At 42.4% G+C, this 20,589-nt stretch overlaps 2 long non-coding RNA genes across 2 annotated transcripts; one reads left to right on the forward strand and one right to left on the reverse strand.

Annotated features, from left to right (window-relative positions):
• Positions 1 to 15,620: 15,620 nt before the first annotated feature.
• LOC127299616 (uncharacterized) lies at positions 15,621 to 18,062 on the reverse strand. The gene is made up of 3 exons (XR_007850516.2): positions 17,844 to 18,062; positions 17,542 to 17,742; positions 15,621 to 16,875 (listed from the first exon to the last, which is right to left on the reverse strand). It is a non-coding gene; the product is annotated as an uncharacterized lncRNA (long non-coding RNA).
• A 1,716-nt stretch (positions 18,063 to 19,778) lies between these two features.
• LOC139830993 (uncharacterized) lies at positions 19,779 to 20,562 on the forward strand. Its single transcript, XR_011744736.1, has 4 exons — positions 19,779 to 19,935; positions 20,038 to 20,205; positions 20,293 to 20,409; positions 20,517 to 20,562. It is a non-coding gene; the product is annotated as an uncharacterized lncRNA (long non-coding RNA).
• The last annotated feature ends 27 nt before the right edge of the window (positions 20,563 to 20,589 follow it).

A 20,589-nucleotide genomic window follows, 5' to 3' on the forward strand; every position in this document is an offset into this window, starting at 1 on the left:
AAGGATGTAGTTGTTGATTACATTACGCACCATACTTAATGCAATTGTCTGTTGTTTGCAACTTAATACTGGAAGGGGTTCGGATGATAACCTGAAGGTGGACTTTTTAGGCATAGATGCATGCTGGATAGCGGTCTATGTACTTTGTCGTAATGCCCAATTAAATCTCACAATACTCATCATATCATGTATGTGCATGGTCATGCCCTCTTTATTTGTCAATTGCCCAACTGTAATTTGTTCACCCAACATGCTTATTCTTATCGGAGAGACGCCTCTAGTGAACTATGGACCCCGGTCCATTCTTTCAATCGAATACAATCTACTGCAATACTTGTTCTACTGTTTTCTGCAAACAATCATCATCCACACTATACATCTAATCCTTTGTTACAGCAAGCCGGTGAGATTGACAACCTTACTGTTACGTTGGGACAAAGTACTTTGGTTGTGTTGTGCAGGTTTGTGGTGACCCTGCATACCACTGCATGTTGTAGTATGCCAGTCGTTGATATAACATTCACGAAGTACCATTCCGCAAATATTACATCCCTCAGAGTAGTACAACAGAACATAGCAGGTCCATAACTCATTCATTTATTATTACAAATATCATACACATGTCGTCTCGGAGCTCCTCTTGGGTCCTAAGAGGAATACTCCTGGGTTCGAGGCGAACCCAACTTAGCTTACAATATAAGAGTCTCATTAAGTTATACATTTATTTTCTCGAGCAGCTAAATACTAAGAGTTCGGGCTGCTCGGCTACTACTACTACTCGAGATGTTCAGGCTTGATCTCCTCCGGAAGCCTCCCCGGTTCCGTAGACGATGAGGTAGTCTACGCCCTCGATACCTCCAGAGAGGTCTGGTTCTTCATAGCCGATGATCTCGGCTCCTTCATTGTTGTCGTAGTCCTCCTCCAGACGATTCAGACAATCTAAGCATGGGATTTAAGAGTGGTATGAGTACGAGCGTACTCAACAAGTTCCTAATAGGTAAGGGGTGTTTAATGCTCTAACTACGATATTAGACCAGAAAGTCTAATACCAATGCAAGTTTTGATAAACATTTCTTCAAGAGATTGTTTTTATTCCAAAGAGCTATGTCCGTCAGCCTTCACCGGTTTACTAGAACTTCATGGAGCTCCTTTCCGGCCGCGTTCGCAGTTCCTTATCCCGGAACAGGGAGTGACAGGTCACAGTTCTTTACACTCTGCAGAGGTGTGTTGCTTTACCCATAAGAGATCTTAACCTTGGTGCCAACCGGGCAGCTTTCCCGTCCACACTTCCTTCGGTGTGAGGCCCAGTATAAGGTCTAGCCAATCATGTTCCTCCGCTACCTCGAACACCCACCCTTTGTTGCATGCCCCGACCCTGGGTCCACGCCGGTCCCATTATTCCTGTAGATTTCAAGGTGGACCCCGACCACGACGACAGTGCTGGGCTCTACCATACACTCCTACGCCGGTAGCTGCAACCCATCATAGACCGCATTACCGTGGGGAATTAGAATGGGATCCCCACCCTCCGGTTGTTCCGCAAGACACAACTGCTACGGTATGCAAAGCATTACCGTGGGGAATTAGAATGGGATCCCCACCCTCCGGTTGTTCCGCCAGATACAACTGCTACGGTAAGCGCATCCGTTGATGAACGAGAGGTGGAAACACTTTTGACTACTCCGTTCCACTCCGGATCTTATGGTTAACACGGGTATTACGGCACAAGAATCACTGGCGACATTTTTTGTTTAATCCTAGATGGATATAAACCCTTGCAATGGAACCTCCACCATATCAACACAATCCATGGTTCCATTGCCCACCACATAGTCATATTCATAGTTATGAAAATAGTGGTTTTGGTTTTTATGCAATAGTGATAACCATAATATTTTGCAAGTAATTTGATAGAAATACTCAAATGACATGAGCAAGTGATGAACTTGCCTGAACACTGCAAAGTTTTGCAGTTGGAAGGTGTGGACTGACCCTTGTCCTCTGTCTCTGAAAAATAGCATCATTGTCCGATAAGGGCAATGGTTAAAGAAGCAATTATGCATGATTCCAGTTTTAGGGTTTGTTCCCCCCTTCCGATGTCGTTGTTATTTTATGAGAGGTTAATACTAAGATAGATTTGGAGATACTCTATTTAGGGTAAATACAACCTTGAAATATTGTCAAGGTGTTTTTAAAGTCCAATTGCATTAATGGACTTATTTTCATTATTGAATATAATATGTGTGATTTAAATTCTTATTTAAATCATTAAAATAAGACTTATTCTTAATTGTCTTCAAAAATTCTGTTTGGGATTTTATTTAAATAGAGAATTTTGTGCTGATCCATTTTCATATTTTTAATTTATTTTTTAGAGCTTCTAAGCATTTCTTATTTAATTTCAAAGTTTCTGCATTTATATGAATTGTGAAATGACTCATTTACCCCTGGGCCCACCTGTCAGGGTGGCCCAGTGGGGTTAACCCTAACCCGAGCCACACTTGGGCTCGGTCGGCCCACTCGCCCCTTTCTTCCTCGCACAGAAACCCTAATCTCACCTTGTCTCTCTGGCGATGCCGTGGTCGCCGCCGCCTTCGCCGAAATACTTTGGCCGTCTCCGGCCAGCTCCGGCGGTGCGGTTGGTTGCAAAAGAACCGCCTCTCGACGGCGCACCGTCTGGTCCGCGTCGATCTGGCTTTCGCCTCCGTTTCTGCTCGCCCCCAACCTTGCTGTACCTCGGCCGCATGGATCCGTGAAGATCTGCCGTTCGCCGGCGTCCCTGGTGCCGTGGTGATGCTGGCGTTGCGGCGAGGTGGTGGCTTGGCTCGGCTTGGCCTGGCGCCGCCGTTCGCCCGGCGTGTGCCGCCATGGCCGTGCTTCTCTCCGTTACGCCTGTAAGTGCTCCCCTCCTTCTTCTTCCTCTAGTCCTTCTCTTAGCTGAGCTACAGCTGTCTCCCTTCATGGAGATGCCGTGGGGTGCCATGCTGCTGTGGCTATGTGCTGCGTCCTAGCTACTGCGCATGCCCTAGGGTGTGCTGCTGCTGCTCTCTGCTTGCCATGGCCTCGCTCTAGTCTTGTGCTTGTACTGATGCTCTCCTCTCTCTAGCTTATGCTTGTGCTGCTAAGCCTATGCTCATATTCATGCGAGTTCTTCTTCTGTGCCGACTCTATACTTGCTCATGAGCAAGCTGTGATGCTCATGGCTTGCCATGTTGTTCCAGCTGTTGTTGCTGTTACTGGATAACCATGTGTAGCCTTGGTTCTTGCCCCAGGCTTGATTACTGTGAGTAGTCCTTGCTTTTAGCAAGAGACAGTGTTGTTTGTATGATGATTATTGGTTCTGGCTCATGGTAGGCTTGGCCTTGCTTAATTGTTGTCCTTATACATCAATTCCTTGATGATATGCTTCTGGATACAATCATAAAAGTGGTTTATGTACTTGTTTGTGATTCAATTGTTGCTTAACTGTGGATGTTTAATTTATATGATTCCTGTGTGATGCCAGTGATGCCCTAGCATGCCCTGGCATGCTCTAGCAAGCTGCTGATGATCCTGTGTTCATCAGTGGCTTGTTAAAAGCTGTGATGCTCCATCTTGTGCCTTACTAGTGCTCAATTTGAGCTGTGTGTGGGTTACAGATAAGTGCTGGTGTGTGCTGTTGTTGGCTTAAGCAATTGCTGTTGCTTACAGTGATCCATTGGATCCACTGCAAGGCTCTGGTGTCTTGATTCCTTGTATAAATCATTTATCTGTGTAGCTTGGCAAGATTTATTTGATAAATGAGATGAACTGTTTCTGCAGTTATGATTCTTTAACTTGATTGACTTGAGCTAGAGGGATGCCAACCACTGGTTGGGTACCCTAGCTCATACTGAACCCACTTGGGTGATGATGTGATGGCTGGAAGTGTTGGATGTGGGTTGAGGTGGCCTTGACAGCCCTTTGGTGCTGTCATGGTAGCTCCCCCTTTCTCTGTGGCTTGCTGTGGTGAATAATTGCTCACTGGTTGATCCAACTCTGGACTTCCAGTGGCCTTTTGATGTTGATAAAGTATATAGACAACAGATTGTCTATGGTCTGATGGCATAGATAGCTGTAGGTGTTAAGTGTGTGGGCTAGGCTAGCTGTGTCTTCATCTTTTGTTGGATTTCTTCAGTTATGCATTAATTTACATAACTGTTGTTCCCATAGGATGATTGCCTAATGGCCTTTACCCATATTTGCTTGCACCAAATGGCTTTACAGCCAAATGATGACACAAACAGGGTTCTACCCTCTTTTGCTTCTATGACTTTGTGCATATGCTGGATTAGTATGAGCAAAACCTTGCTTGCTCATGATTTACTGGTATACCTCACTCCAGCTCCTAGAAATAGGGTTGGTGTAGAGGGTTTGCTTCTGGATGGATTGATGTGCTTGCCCTGCTCCTCCCTGCAACCTGGATTCCTGATTTGTTTCTGGTATTTGTGTAATGGTTGAACAGCAGTGGCTGTTCTTCTGTTCTTGCTGTTCTTGTGACTTACCAATTCAGTTCTGCCGATGGTTGAATCAAATGACTAGGGTTTGGCTGGGAAAAGCTTTTATATGCTTCTGGCTTGCTCTTGTTGGTCGACAGCACTACCTCTTTCCATGGTGACTCACTGTGTGTGTGTTACACATGCATACAGCCTTGTGTGCTGCCTGGTTGTGTGTGTGTGTGCAAGTCCAGCTTGGGACTTGTGCTGGTGAAGAGATCAGCTCGGCAGCTTGATCATATCCCCTCCATTTCATTTGTTTGCTAACCTGCCAAGTGGCTTTGCCACTTGGCTTAATGATCTGGTTGTTGTGTTGTTTGCAGGGATCAACCTGATGCTCCAAGGATCATGGAGATCATCAAGTACAAGGCTAAATGAAGATTAGCTTGTAGTGTTAGGATAGATCATTGAATTGTAATTTTCCTTTTTATTTTTCTATTTATTCAATTCTTGTAATGTGTTGTAATTCCATATTTCAAATCTGAATATTGTAAAGACAATGTATTATGTGTGTGATGATCAATAAAGCTCAAGTTTTTCTCAATGAGCTTAATTTAATTGTTGTATTACTCATATTCTTGCTTAATGTTAATTGTTTGTGAAATTATCTTTACTTGGAATTATGTGATGATCATTTAGTGTTTGAATTTGAAATTCAAATTCAAATTTGGTTTGAATTCATTCAAACAACTTAACTTATAATTCAATCATGCAACTTAAGATTTCAATGCAATATCACTTCTCTCTTCTCAAAACCCTAATTTAGATAAGTAGGAACAAGTTCATCGCACTCTCGAAACCCTAACCCTGTAAGGTGTCGAGAGAGAAACTTGTCCCCCTTCGATGCAGTTTTGTTTTAAAAGCGCGAAATTTCCCCGTAATTTACAATGCAATGCACATCCCTTTCTAAAATCTACCCCTCGATCGTCTCTAAACCTGGGATATTACAGCCTTTCCCCCTTAAAGAAAACTTCGTCCCGAAGTTGTGGCTGTAATACCTGAAGAGTTCGGGGTATGTTTTCCTCAGGTCTTCCTCCTTTTCCCAGGTGGCTTCCCTCTCGGGATGGTGCTTCCATTGTATCTTGCAGTACTTTATCGCTCGATTCCTGAGTTGTTTCCAGTTCTCCTCGAGAATCTTCGCTGGCTTCTCGATGTATGTCAAATCTGGTTGTAACTCAAGCTCTTCATGTGATACTGGTTCATCTGGGGTCTTCAAACATTTTCTGAGTTGCGACACATGAAATACGTTGTGAACCTGGGATAACCTTCCCGGTAGTTCCAATTCGAAGGCTAACCCTCGGTTTTGACTCAAAATCTTGAAAGGTCCGATGTACCTAGGGCTTAGCTTTCCTTTCACTCCAAACCTCTGAAGTCATTTCATCGGGCTCACCTTAAGGTATACCATGTCTCCAACTCGTGGCTCCCATGTTCTCCTCTTTTGATCGGCATAACTCTTCTGTCGGCTCTGGTCTATCTTGAGCCGATCTCTGATAATGTCAATTATTTGTTGCTTTTCCTTGACATAATCAGGGTTGAACTCTTTGCTTGCTCCGGCTTCATACCAGCATATCGGTGATCTACACTTTCTTCCATACAGAGCTTCAAATGGTGCCATCTTGATGCTGCTTTGGTAACTATTATTGTATGAAAACTCTGCTAGTGGTAAGTGCTCCTCCCATGATCCTCCGAAATCTAGGGCACAAGCCCTAAGCATATCCTCTAAGATCTGGTTAGTTCTCTCGGTTTGTCCACCTGTCTGGGGATGATAAGCGGTACTAAAGTCCAACTTGGATCCTAAAGCTTCGTGTAGTTGCTTCCAGAATGCTGACGTGACCGGATCCTCGATCCGACACGATCTTCTTGGGCACTCCATGCTTACTCACGATCTCTTTGATGTAAAGATCGATGAGTTTCTCTCCTTTATCCTGCTGATTTACCGCTAAGAAGTGTGCACTCTTCGTCAACCGGTCCACGATTACCCATATCATGTCCTTCTTTTTATTAGTCATGGGTAGTCCGGTGATGAAATCCATCCCTATTTCCTCCCATTTCCACTCTGGAATAGGTAAAGGTTGTAACTTTCCTGCCGGACTCTGGTGTTCAGCCTTCACTCTTTGGCAGGTATGGCATTCCGCCACATATTGTGCGATCTCTCTCTTCATATTGTTCCACCAGAATAACTCCTTTAGATCCATGTACATCTTTGTACTACCCGGATGAATGGAGTATGGTGTTTGATGGGCTTCCCGGAGTATTACTTCCTTGATTTCAGCAACATCCGGAACACAAATTCTCTTCTGGAACCATAATGATCCAGATTCTCCGCGGTGAAATTCTGATGGTCTTCCTTCATCTATTCTTCTCATCTCCTCCACGATGAATGGATCGTCCAACTGACCCATCATTATCTCGTTCTTCAGGTTAACATTCAACTCATCGGCTACTTGCAAAACCGATAGTCCTTCATGAGCTTCCTTCTCCAAAAGTTGTATTTGGGCTTGACTTATTTCCTTCCTCAACTCCGGTGATATTTCTTGTTCCACTCCTCCGGTGCTCTTCCTATTCAAGGCATCTGCTACAACATTGGCCTTCCCTGGAGTGTAATTGATGGTCAAATCATAATCCTTGATCAATTCTAGCCATCTTTTCTGCCTCATGTTGAGTTCTTTCTGAGTGAAGAAATATTTGAGGCTCTTATGATCTGTATAAAGCTCACACTTAGCTCCATAGAGAAAATGTCTCCATGTTTTGAGTGCAAATACAACTGCTGCTAATTCTAGATCATGTGTGGGATAATTTACTTCATGAGGTCTGAGTTGCCTCGATCCATAAGATATCACTTTTCGATCTTGCATGAGTACGCAACCCAATCCATGCTTGGATGCGTCACAGTACACGGTGTAATCCTTACCAACTTCCGGAACTGCTAACACCGGTGCCGTGGTGAGTTTCTCTTTTAGAGTTTGAAAACTCTTCTCACACTCCTCTGACCACACGAATGGTGTGTTCTTTCTTAACAGCTTCGTCATTGGTCCTGCTATCTTGGAGAATCCTTCAATGAATCTCCGATAGTATCCTGCCATTCCGAGGAATCCTCGGATTTCCTTGACAGTCTTGGGTGCTTCCCATTCTAGAACTGCTGCTACCTTGCTCGGGTTAACAGCGATTCCATCTTTGCTAATGACATGACCAAGAAATTCCACTTGATCTAGCCAAAATTCACACTTACTAAATTTGGCATAGAGTTGATGTTCTCTTAGTGTTTGCAACACTAATCTCAAATGTTCAGCATGTTCGGCCTTGTTCTTGGAATAGATCAAGATATCATCAATGAATACGATGACAAACTTGTCTAGATATGGCATGAAAATCTTATTCATGAGATTCATGAATATTGCTGGGGAATTTGTTAATCCAAAAGGCACTACAAGGTATTCATGATGTCCATACCTTGAAACAAAGGCAGTTTTTGGAACGTCTTCCTTCTTGATCTTTATCTGATGATAACCGGATCTTAGATCAATTTTGGAAAAGACTCCCGCGCCTCTAACTTGATCGAATAGATCTTGTATTCTTGGAAGTGGATACTTGTTCTTGATTGTGACGTTGTTCAGATTCCTGTAGTCTTCGCACATCCTTCTTCCTCCATCTCTTTTATCCACGAAGATCACAGGTGATCCCCATGGTGAAACACTTTCTTGTATAAATCCTTTCTGTTCCAAGTCATCCAATTGCTCCTTAAGTTCTTTTAACTCCTTAGGCCCCATTTTATATGGTGCTTTAGCAATCGGAGCTATTCCTGGAATTAGGTCGATAGTGAATTCTATCTCCCTATCTGGTGGCATACCAGGTAATTCCGCAGGAAACACATCCTGGAATTCATTCACTACAGGTATATCCTCTAACTTCACCTCCTTCATGCTGTTCAGCTGTAGCTCAACTTCAATTTGTGTATGTTTGTCGCCTTGGTAGATCATTCTACTTCCATCGGGGCTTTTCAAAGACACCGTCTTGTTCACACAGTCGATCAATGCTCCATTAGCTTCTAACCAGTTCATACCAAGAATGACATCAATGTCCTTCATCGGTAAAATGAACAGGTCCGCGTCAAACGCGCACTTATTGATCATAATGACTTGTTTTTGTTTGGTGTGGGTTACTACTATCGTTCCCCCCGCAGAAAGTATGGTTATGGGTGTATCTAACTTAGTGCAACTAATCCCATGTTTGATGATGAATTGTTGAGAAATGAATGATGTAGTTGCACCAGTATCAAAAAGTACTTTGCCAGGATGAGTGAGTATCTGGAGCGTACCTATCACCGCCTGATCGGAGTTGACCACCTCCTCCAGACTAGTGCAGTTCAGCTTGCCGAAGGGCTTCTTATTCTTCCAATTCCCTCTGGTGTTTCCTCCACGATTTCCTCCTCCTCCTGACTGACCTCCTCCATTATTTTTCTTGGGGCAGTCCTTCAGCATGTGCCCCTCCTGACGACAACCAAAGCATATAATCTTTGGCTTCTTGCAATCCCTAGAGAAATGCCCTGGAAGTCCACAGCTTCGACAAACCATTGGATTGGCAGTCTGAAAAGCTTGGTTCCTCCTACTATTGTAGTAGTTGATGTTGTTGTTGTTGTTGTTGTTGTTGTTGTTGTTGCTGTACCTGGGCTTGAAACTCAAGCTGGTATTGGGCTTGTTACTAACAAACCTCTTAGGCTCAAACTTGGCCTTCTTCCTCTTTTCCTCCTGCAGTTGTTTGAAATCATCTTCCAGAGTGATGGCAGCATCCACCAACTCTTGAAACTCCGTCGCTCTCATCATACGGAGCTGAACCTTGAACTGGGGACTTAACCCCCTCAGAAACCTTTTCTTCTTCTTGTCCTCGGTGTTGACTTCTTCAACCGCATACCGGGACAGCTTTGAGAATTCCCTGACATAAGTCAGGATTGCCTTGTCCTTCTGCTCGAGACTTTCAAATTCTCTACGCCTCAGTTCCACAATACTTTCAGGGACATTGGATTCCCTGAACTTCCTTGCGAATTCCTCCCAGGTAAATACCTTTCCAGCCGGATAAACGGCTACTATATTGTCCCACCATGATGCGGCAGGTCCACACAGCAGATGGGTAGCATAACGGACCTTCTCTTGGTCGTTACATCCAACGGTATTGAGCTTTCGCTCAGTATCCATAAGCCAATCTTCCGCGTCCATTGGCTCGGGCGCGTATGCGAAAGATATAGGCTTGGTATTCTGGAAGTCTGCTAGGGTGACTCCCGGATTCTCGGGTCTCTCTACCCGGTTCTGTTGCAGCAATTCTTGGAAGAATTTATTCTGCTGCTCCAACGTTACACGTTGTCTTTCCTCCACCAGCTGCATGTACTGAACAAAATTCTGCTGTGTCATGGGTGGTGGTGGTGGTGGAAACTGATTCCTGGCTGCTTCATCAGCCTCTTCCTTTTGTTTTGCTTCGCGCTCCATGCGCTGCGCTTCGGTCTCCTCTCCTAACGCTCCCGACATAACCCCCTAGTTCTGCAACACAAGATGATACTCATAATTACTCCATGCGCAAGTTTTCTGAGCTCAACTTTGTGCACAGAACTAGTCACGCAATGGAAATCAAGAAGCAAATCCAAATCATACAAACATATACCATGTATATTGATACGTCCAATTTGCATCACTATTTTATATCATAATTTGCTGTTATTCATTGATATATTTCATATTGGGACACAATACTTATGTTATTTCATCTATTTTGCATGTTTCATCATTATTGGAGGATCAAGCACCGGAGCCAGGATTCTGCGGGAAAAAGCACCGTCAGAACGCAATATCTCGGAAGATCAACTGTGGAAGGAAATTATACCAAAAATCCTATTTTTCAAGATGACGAAGGAAGCCAGAAGGAGGGGCCAGGAGGACCCAGGGTGGGCCCACACCCTAGGGCGGCGCGGCCCATGCCCTGGCCGCGCCGCCATGTGGTGTGGAGGGCCCACAGCCCCTTTCGCCTCCTTTTCTTCGCGAAATCCTTCGTCCCGAAAACCTAAGCCACAGAGGGTACCTCGCGAAGAGTTACAGCCGCCTCTGCGGGGCGGAGAACACCAGAGAGAAAAGAGCTCTCCGGCGGGCAGGAATCCGCCGGGGAAATTCCCTCCGGGAGGGGGAAATCGACGCCATCGTCACCGTCATCGAGCTGGACATCATCTCCATTACCATCATCATCATCTCCACCATCATCACCGCCGTCTCCACCGCTGGACACCATCACCGCCGTAGCAATTTGGGTTTGATCTTGATTGTTTGATAGGGGAAACTCTCCCGGTATCGATCTCTACTTGTTGTTGATGCTATTGAGTGAAACCATTGAACCAAGTTTATGTTCAGATTGTTATTCATCATCATATCACCTCTGATCATGTTCCATATGATGTCTTGTGAGTAGTTCGTTTAGTTCTTGAGGACATGGGTGAAGTCTAAATGTTAGTAGTGAACTATGGTTGAGTAATATTCAATGGTATGATATTTAAGTTGTGGTGTTATTCTTCTAGTGGTGTCATGTGAACGTCGACTACATGACACTTCACCATTTATGGGCCTAGGGGAATGCATCTTGTATTCGTTTGCTAATTGCGGGGTTGCCGGAGTGACAGAAACCTAAACCCCCGTTGGTATATCGATGCAGGAGGGATAGCAGGATCTCAGAGTTTAAGGCTGTGGTTAGATTTATTCTTAATTACTTTCTTGTAGTTGCGGATGCTTGCAAGGGGTATAATCACAAGTATGTATTAGTCCTAGGAAGGGCGGTGCATTAGCATAGGTTCACCCACACAACACTTATCATAACAATGAAGATTATTCATCCGTATGTAGCGAAAGCACTAGACTAAAATCCCGTGTGTCCTCGAGAACGTTTGGTCATTATAAGTAAACAAACCGGCTTGTCCTTTGTGCTAAAAAGGATTGGGCCACTCGCTGCAATTGTTACTCTCGCACTTTACTTACTCGTACTTTATTCAACTGTTACATCTAAACCCCCTGAATACTTGTCTGTGAGCATTTACAGTGAATCCTTCATCGAAACTGCTTGTCAACACCTTCTGCTCCTCGTTGGGATCGACATTCTTACTTATCAAAAATACTACGATACACTCCCTATACTTGTGGGTCATCAAGACTATTTTCTGGCGCCGTTGCCGGGGAGTGAAGCGCTATTGGTAAGTGGAATTGGTAAGGAAAACCTTTACTGTTGTGCTGATTTTATTTCTGCCTGCTGCTATAAGTCATTATGGAGAGATCTTCTCTTCAATTTTTATTTGGGAAATCTACTACTACTGCAACGGTAGTAGATGAGGCGCCAGGTGAGGAAGTGATACCATATAAAATACCTATGAAAATTATTGAACGTGTTATGGATAACCGCTATGAAGGGGATGGAACTGTCCATCCCGGTGATCATTTACTGTTTTTGCATGAATTATGCGGTTTATTCAAATGTGCAGGTATTGCTATGGATGAAGTGAGGAAGAAACTATTCTCTTTATCGCTGTCTGGTAAAGCGGCGCATTGGTATAAATTACTGGATAATGGGGATTCTCTTGAATGGAATGATATTGTGCCCCGGTTTTATTCTAAGTTCTATCCTCCAAGTGAAATTCATAAGGATCGGAATTGCATATATAATTTTTGGCCTCATGATGGAGAGAGTATTGCCCAAGCTTGGGGCAGATTGAAGTCTTTAATGCTCAAATGCCCCATTCATGAGCTTCCTGGTAATGTTATTATTGATAATTTCTATGCAAGACTTTCTTTTCAAGACAAGACCTTGCTGGATACTTCTTGTTCTGGATCATTTACACGCAACAAAGAAGAGTTTAAAAGGGACCTTCTTGATCGGATCCAAGAAAATACTGAAGGTTGGGAGAACGACAAGGATAGAGAATCAGGTATAATTTATGATTATAAATGCATTGAAGCTTTTATGGATACTGATAAATTTCGTAATATGAGTGCTACATATGGTCTTGATTCTCAAGTTGCTGTAAATCTTTATAAAGCTTTTGCCTCTCATTATGAATTGCCAAAGAAGAATTTTGATAAGTATCATGAACCGTATAAAGATAAAATTGATTCATCTATTAATAAATGCGTTGTAGTTGAATATGCTGATCATGTTATTCCTGAAGCTTATATTGAAAAAACTACTTTCCCTGCTAAAATGAAGGAGTACTCTGTTATAAATAGTGCGGTTCATAAAAGTGAAAAGAAACCTGTAGAACCTGAAGAACAAATAAAAGTTGAACCTGCGGTTGCAATAGTTAAAGATCTTGTGACTGAAAATGTGGAGGATGGTCATATTATTTTCTGTGAAGATGCTTCTAATATTGTTTCACATCCTAATAAACCCAAACAAGCTAGTGTTCCTATGCTATCTGTTAGAATTGGTGATCATTGCTATTATGGATTATGTGATATTGGTGCAAGTGTTAGTGCTATTCCTTATGAGCTTTACACGGAGATTATGCATGAAATTGATTCTTGTGAACTTGAAGATATTGATGTGGTTATTCAGCTGGCTAATAGAGAAACTATTTCTCCAATTGGTATTGTTCGAGATGTGGAAGTTTTATGCGGTAAGATTAAATATCCTGCTGACTTTTTGGTACTTGGTTCTGCTGCTAGTGATTATTGTCCTATTATTTTTGGTAGACCTTTTCTAAATACTTGTGGAGCTATTATAGATTGCAAGAAAGAGAAAATTTTGACTAAATTTGCTGGTGAATCTTATGAGTTTAACTTCTCTAAATTTACCAAAACTCCTTATAAAGCTGATTTGCCTAGTAATGATTTTAAAATGGAGCAGTGTGCATCTATTGTTCTTGTTCCTAACAATCCTTTGCAGCAACATTTGGAGGATAGCGAGAGTGAAGTTTTTAGGAAAGAAAGAGATGAGCTTGAGGAAATTTTTCTTCGCCAACCTATTCTCAAGCATGATTTACCGGTGGAAGATCTGGGTACAACACCGCCACCAAAGGAAGATCCTGTTTTTGATTTAAAGCCTTTGCCTGATAATCTTAAATATGCTCATATTGATGATAAGAAAATATATCCTGTTATTATTAGTTCTAAGCTTTCAGAGATTGAAGAAGAAAGGTTATTGGAAATATTGAAGAAGCACCGAGGCGCTATTGGCTACACTCTTGATGATTTGAAAGGGATTTCTCCTTCTATTTGCCAACATGCTATTAATATGGAAGATGATGCAAAGCCTGTTGTTGAACATCAGCATCGTCTAATTCGAAGATGAAGGAAGTGGTAAGGAATGAGGTATTAAGACTTCTTGAAGCTGGTATTATATATCCTATTGCTGATAGTAGATGGGTTAGTCCTGTGCATTGCGTTCCCAAGAAAGGAGGAATGACTGTTGTGCCTAATGATAATGATGAGCTCATCCCTCAAAGAGTAGTTGTAGGGTATAGAATGTGCATTGATTTTCGAAAAGTTAATAAAGTTACTAAGAAAGATCATTACCCTTTACCATTTATTGATCAAATGCTAGAAAGATTGTCTAAAAATACTCATTTTTGTTTTCTTGATGGTTATTCTGGGTTTTCACAAATTGCTGTTAAAGCTAAAGATCAAGAGAAAACCACTTTTACTTGTCCCTATGGAACTTATGCTTATAGACGCATGCCTTTTGGTTTATGTAATGCTCCTGCTACTTTTCAAAGATGCATGTCTGCTATTTTTCATGGTTTTTGTGAAAGTATTGTAGAGGTATTCATGGATGATTTTTCCGTCTATGGGAATTCTTTTGATAGTTGCTTGCGAAACCTTGATAAAGTTTTGCAGAGATGTGAAGAAACTAACCTTGTTCTTAATTGGGAGAAATGCCACTTTATGGCTAATGAAGGAATTGTATTGGGACATAAAATTTCTGAGAGAGGTATTGAAGTTGATAGAGCTAAAGTTGAAGCAATTGAGAAGATGCCCTATCCTAGGGATGTTAAAGGTATTCGTAGTGTTCTTGGTCATGCTGGGTTTTATAGGAGGTTTATTAAAGATTTCTCCAAGATTTCAAAACCTCTTACTAATCTTCTTCAAAAAGATGTACCATTTGTTTTTGATGATGATTGTAAGGAAGCTTTTGAAACTCTTAAGAAAGCCTTAACAACTGCTCCTATAGTTGAACCTCCTGATTGGAACTTACCCTTTGAAATTATGTGTGATGCTAGTGATTTTGCTGTAGGCGCTGTTATTGGACAGCGAGTAGATAAAAAACTGAATGTTATTCATTATGCTAGTAAAACTCTTGATGCTGCTCAAAGAAATTATGCTACAACTGAAAAAGAATTATTAGCTGTAGTCTTTGCTTGCGATAAATTTAGATCTTATATTGTTGATTCAAAAGTTACTATTCATACTGATCATGCTGCAATTAGATACCTTATGACAAAAAAAGATGCTAAGCCGAGGCTTATTAGATGGGTACTTCTTTTGCAAGAATTTGATTTACATATTATAGATAGGAAAGGTGCTGATAATCCTGTTGCTGATAATTTGTCTAGATTGGAAAATATTGCTTATGATCCTGTTCCTGTTAATGATAGTTTTCCAAATGAACAATTGGCTGTAATAAAGGTGAGCTCGCGAGATAGTCCTTGGTATGCTGATTATGCTAACTTTATTGTTTCCAAGTACTTGCCTCCAACCTTTTCAGCTCAGCAAAGGAGGAAATTCTTTTATGACTTGAGGCATTATTTCTGGGATGACCCACACTTATATAAAGAAGGAGTGGATGGTATTATGCGAAGATGTGTTCCCGAATATGAACAACAAGAGATATTGAGTAAATGTCATGGAAGTGCTTATGGAGGACATCACGCCGGAGAAAGAACCGCGCAAAAGGTTCTACAATCAGGTTTTTATTGGCCAACTCTCTTCAAGGATGCGAGAAAGTTTATATTATCTTGTGATGAATGCCAAAGGGTTGGTAATATCTCCAGACGTAATGAAATGCCTGTAGCGACCTCACCTTTTAAGGTGCCGATCTCTGTGCGTATTTGTGCTAGTCCCTGGATCAATCGCTAGCACACACAGTACAAGATGTAATACCAAGATACAAAGGTCTTTATTACATCGTATGATCCAGAATTTACATAAAGGATTACAAATTGCATAGCACAAGGCTAGCATATCATCAGAGTTTTACAACGGACAAACATAAACAACATGGAGTCCTTCGTCTTCATGTGCCACAGGCGAGCATGTTGAGGATAGACTCGTAACCCCTAACGTTTCCTTACTCATCGTCTAAAAAACCTGCAACATGATACGTTGCAGCCACGAATGGTCAATACATTTGAATTGTATTGGCAAGGACACTTTTGTGGACTCGAAAGGCATCCTATACCTACGTGCACATCTGGCTGGTAGAGCTCAGGTTCATTTTGCATAAAGCCAATTTTTCCCTATCATTTATCAAAACATTTTCTTTCAATCTAATTTACAGTAACATTGGTAAATCCCCAATGTAACCATTTAACAGTAACATTGGTAAAGCCCCAATGTACCTTCCTACCCTTGTTCACCCACCAAATTTTATTTAAGAAATTGGGATGAGGAGATCTTCGAACAAAGACTTGTCAGTTCGCTCAAGTTGTCCATAACCGGGGACACGGCTAAGTACTTAGATTTACACTCTCGAGAGGTTATACACCTTTACCCACATGACCTAGTCTGCTCTTTTTCCATGATGCACATTTTGCTCAAATGGACAGATGTTGACTAGGACGAGACTTTTCCGAAGTAATCCCCCAGACCATCCTCTACGGACCCGTACCAACCTACAATCCCCTACATCATCTGTCACGTAGGATCCGGGTTCTCACAACATACTCCGTCAAGCCAGAGCCCATATAGCATGTGGTTGTACGGTAAGCTAATGAGCAAGGTTGTCTACAATCTCTTTAATCCTGGGTGACTTTCCGCAAATGTGTACTCACACCAGGGTATCGCCGTTGACAGGGCCCCCTGATGCAGCCACCCGCTCCAAAGCTCCACCATTCACCCAGGTAGTTCATTAAACTTAGTTGTTTTTCCTTAACCTCTATCAAAACATTTTCCATGGCATAGCAGGTAACAACTAAATTTAATGGCGGCTAAAGGAGTGTAGGAGTGGTGTAGCTAAACTACTAGGATTTATTAGCAGGCATAAAGCATAAACCCTAGACATGTCTACTATAAAAACACTACGGTGCAAGAATTAAAACTGGGACTTTTGGTGTGTGTCACTTGCCTTTTTCAGTGGGAGGAGTTGCAACCTTCGCAGTCATAAAGGTTGCAGCTGTCACAGTCGCAATCTACAAGCATACATACATAGCACCATAAACACAAAGCACAACACAAATGCACAAACATAGACATGAGATGCATATGAGATTCACACAAGAGCACTCCATTTATTGTTCTATGGTTGTCACTATATGCATGATGCCATGGCAAAATTTTAGTGTTGAATTAATTATTAAAAACATTTCCTATCATTAGAAAAGATCTACAACACTAAACAAATACTACAAGAAAAACGTATAGGTAACATTTTTATTTTCTAATGCTACTGTACAGGGGGTTCAAATCTCTGCTAAATGCAAAAGGAATTACTTAAAACTATTTTGTAGAACTATTTATATGGCCAAAATACTCTATTTGAGTTTCTGCAAAAACTGTGTAAAAATATGATGCAAAAGTGCAATATTATGACACTAACGTATACTACACATTTTTCTGAGTTCAGGGACATCTTGTTTGCTAAATTTCGATAAACGGAACTAAAGATATGATTTTTCAAAGATTGGAGTATATCCTGCCTAGAGTATTCGAAAATTATAACCAATATGACAAGTGGCAGATTCTGATTGGATGATACCCCTTCATCTAAGTGATCTATTTTGGCCCTTGGATCTAGATCATGTGGTTCACTGGAAATAAGGAATAGATAAAAAAAAAAAACAAGGCAGCTCACGTACGGGAACGCACAGCAGTATTGTCTGATGTCGCCGGCGTTGACGTTCCGGTGCTCCTTGGCGATGGCGGGGAAGACGGTGAAGCTCAGCTTGACAAGGGAAACTCGATGACAAAGTCGCGGCGTCGAGGTGCAGTAGTTCGCCGGAAATTGCTCGCCGGAAAACCTCTCGCCTACGTGCTCACAGTCGAAGATGGCACCGTCGCTGTGGTGCACCAAAAATTGCGAATCAAAATCTGAGAGATGCGGAATGAAGAAAGAAAGGGTTTGGCGAAAACTAGAGGTCAAAAGATGGACTGTGCTCACCGGAATCGACGATTTAGTGTGATGGTACAGCGGACTTGCGAGCGAAAATTCGAGCAGCCTGGGGGCTCTCGGGAGGTGCCGTTTGAGGGGAAACGAAGAGGAAGATGTGGAGCTTAAGTAGGAAGAAACGGTGCGTCAAATGGTGGCTTAAATCGCCGGAAATCAATTGGAGATGAAATGTTAGTAACAGCCAACATAATACGTGCGTGCGTGCGTTTCTGTTTGGTAAATACTATATAACGCAGTCCGATGGAAGCTCTTTCGTCGGACCTCTCCGGAGACGTCGGTTTAGCTCCCGATCGTGCGGCTCCCTTCCTTTTTGACTCGTAACCTTCTGAAAATAATGACTTTTTTTGGTGATTAAATATGCGACAGTTACGGGCAGTTATTGCCTCCCTTAACGACGCCAGGCCCACTTCAACGCTAACGACGCCAGGCCCAGTTCAACGCTTACGCTGCCACGGGCGCAGTTCAGCGCTGCTAGGAATCCCGTCATCGGCGCCCTGCTCCCCATCCCGTCGACCTCGCGCTGCTCCCCGTCGACATCGCCCAGTCCACCGTCGTCCTCGCCCTGCTCCCCATCCCGTCGACCTCGCGCTGCTCCCCGTCGACCTCGCCCAGCTCCCCGTCGTCCTCGCCCTGCTCCCCATCCTGCTGCTCCGCATCTCGCCCTGCTCCCCATCCCGCTGCTCCCCATCCCGACGGCCTCGCGCGCGATTGGGATTGAAGCATCTCCGCCGGCACCATCTGCTCGCGGCCGACACAGGGATTCAGGCGGTTCATCCCGGCCTAATCTCAGCTCCCGACGTTGCTTCCATCTCGCATTGTCACAGATTTGGTGTACAAGGTAACAGATACATCTACGTCTCCATGTGTGGCTACTGTATAAACAAAATCTAGCTTTTCTCCAACCATTACGAATTTTTGATTCACTTTTCAAACTGGAATTATATAATTAATTTGTGTTCATCCATTCTATATGCAATTTTGTATCTCTTGCCTGGGTAATAGTAGCAATTTTTATGTTTCCATGTTCATCATTACGAATAGTAGCAATTTTTGTGTTCAACGATCACGCACTGATGCCGATGAAGTTGGTACATTTTTTGTGCAATCGGCGGGAAACATTGTTACATTCTATATTTTCAAATATGGCTGCTCCTGCATTGATGACAATATGCTTCATACCATCGGAGTGATGCTTCTGAGTTGATTAAGTTGTTCAAGACAAATGTGCTACTGCGTTGATTTTAATATGTTTCATTTCAACAAATATGATGCTTCTTGTTTCTTTCATAAAAAAATTGGTGCTTCTGATTTCTATCATGCTTCCATTCAGTTTGTTTCTACATACTTATATGTAATCTCACACTTCAACATGCTACTGTTTCCTTTTTTTGTAGCAATTTACTACACAATGACGAAGGATGACGATCCAAATTGTATGCTCAAGAGTCGTTTTTCAGCCGCTCGGTTGAGAGACATAGTGCTTGGGCTTAAGGAACCTCGGAGAAAACTCATTACTGATCGTGGGTGGGGTGTACTTCTGGATATTTCCGCATTCTCAGCTCCCAAGGGATTGCTGGAATGGATAATATTAAGGATTGATGCCGAGCTAGGTGAATTCAGAAATAGTAAGAACAAAACAAGCATAGTGTTCAACAAAGAAATGGTAGTTAAAGCATTGGGGCTTCCTTCTGGAGCTAGGCCGGTGGTGCTCACCGGTGATCATGAAGAATCACCATATCGTGAATTCTACAAAATTGAATATAGCACAGCTGGAAGGAGGGCGCCAATTCATCATGCTGAAAAGTTGCTTGAAGATGATGAGTTGGATCAAGAAGTATGGTTTAGGACATTCTTCATGGTGGTGATCAGTACATATTTCTTTCCTGGAAGCACCATTATGATGCCTACGGAATATCTTGGGAGCCTCGGTGAGTCCACACTCGTTCGTGAATATGATTGGGCGGACAAGATATTCTCACATACAATGTCAGAAATCAAGACATTCCAAGACAAAAGGAGAAAGGCACTGAAGGATGGAAACATGAAACCACTATGGGTTGGTGGTTGCTTACCATGGATCGCGGTATATTTTCTCCTATGTCAACATTCTTTCTTACTATATGTACAATTGTTTCAGATATTGTTACCTTATCCCAACCTTTTTTTCAACCAAAATATAATGTAGATTGTTTACATGGATCATTTGGAATTCCCTGTCTCAACTCTGTCGACTCATCGGATTAGTTATGATCTGCCGAGATCCTCTCATGTTTCCGATGCCGACTTCAAGTTTGTTATGAAGCATGATAAAAGCAAGCTGACACTCCAACCCCATACATATGGTGCACGCCCAGTAAGTTTTCCTATTATTTTTCAACCCCAAATGCAACACTACTTGCATGTCACCATACTTATTCATTTTCCACACTATTTTTTTTAGTTTCGTCCATTCCACCTCACCCCGTACGCCACTGTGAATGTAATCTTGGGAAATGAAGCAGCGCAAGAACACATTTTACCGCACATTGCAGTATCAAACTCCAACCATTTAGGGCAGGTACGAATAAATATGCAATCCATGGTTCAGCTATTTTTATTTTTGTGCTTCTACTGCATTACTACATGTTTCGACCCATCTTTTATATCACACCATGTTTGTAACAGGACGCATCTCGGCATTCCATAGCACAAGAAAATAATTTCCCAGAGGTATTTTGCACCATAATGTTGTTTCCTC

Source organism: Lolium perenne, chromosome 1 (genome assembly GCF_019359855.2).
Source record: "Lolium perenne isolate Kyuss_39 chromosome 1, Kyuss_2.0, whole genome shotgun sequence".
Lineage (NCBI taxonomy): Eukaryota > Viridiplantae > Streptophyta > Magnoliopsida > Poales > Poaceae > Lolium > Lolium perenne.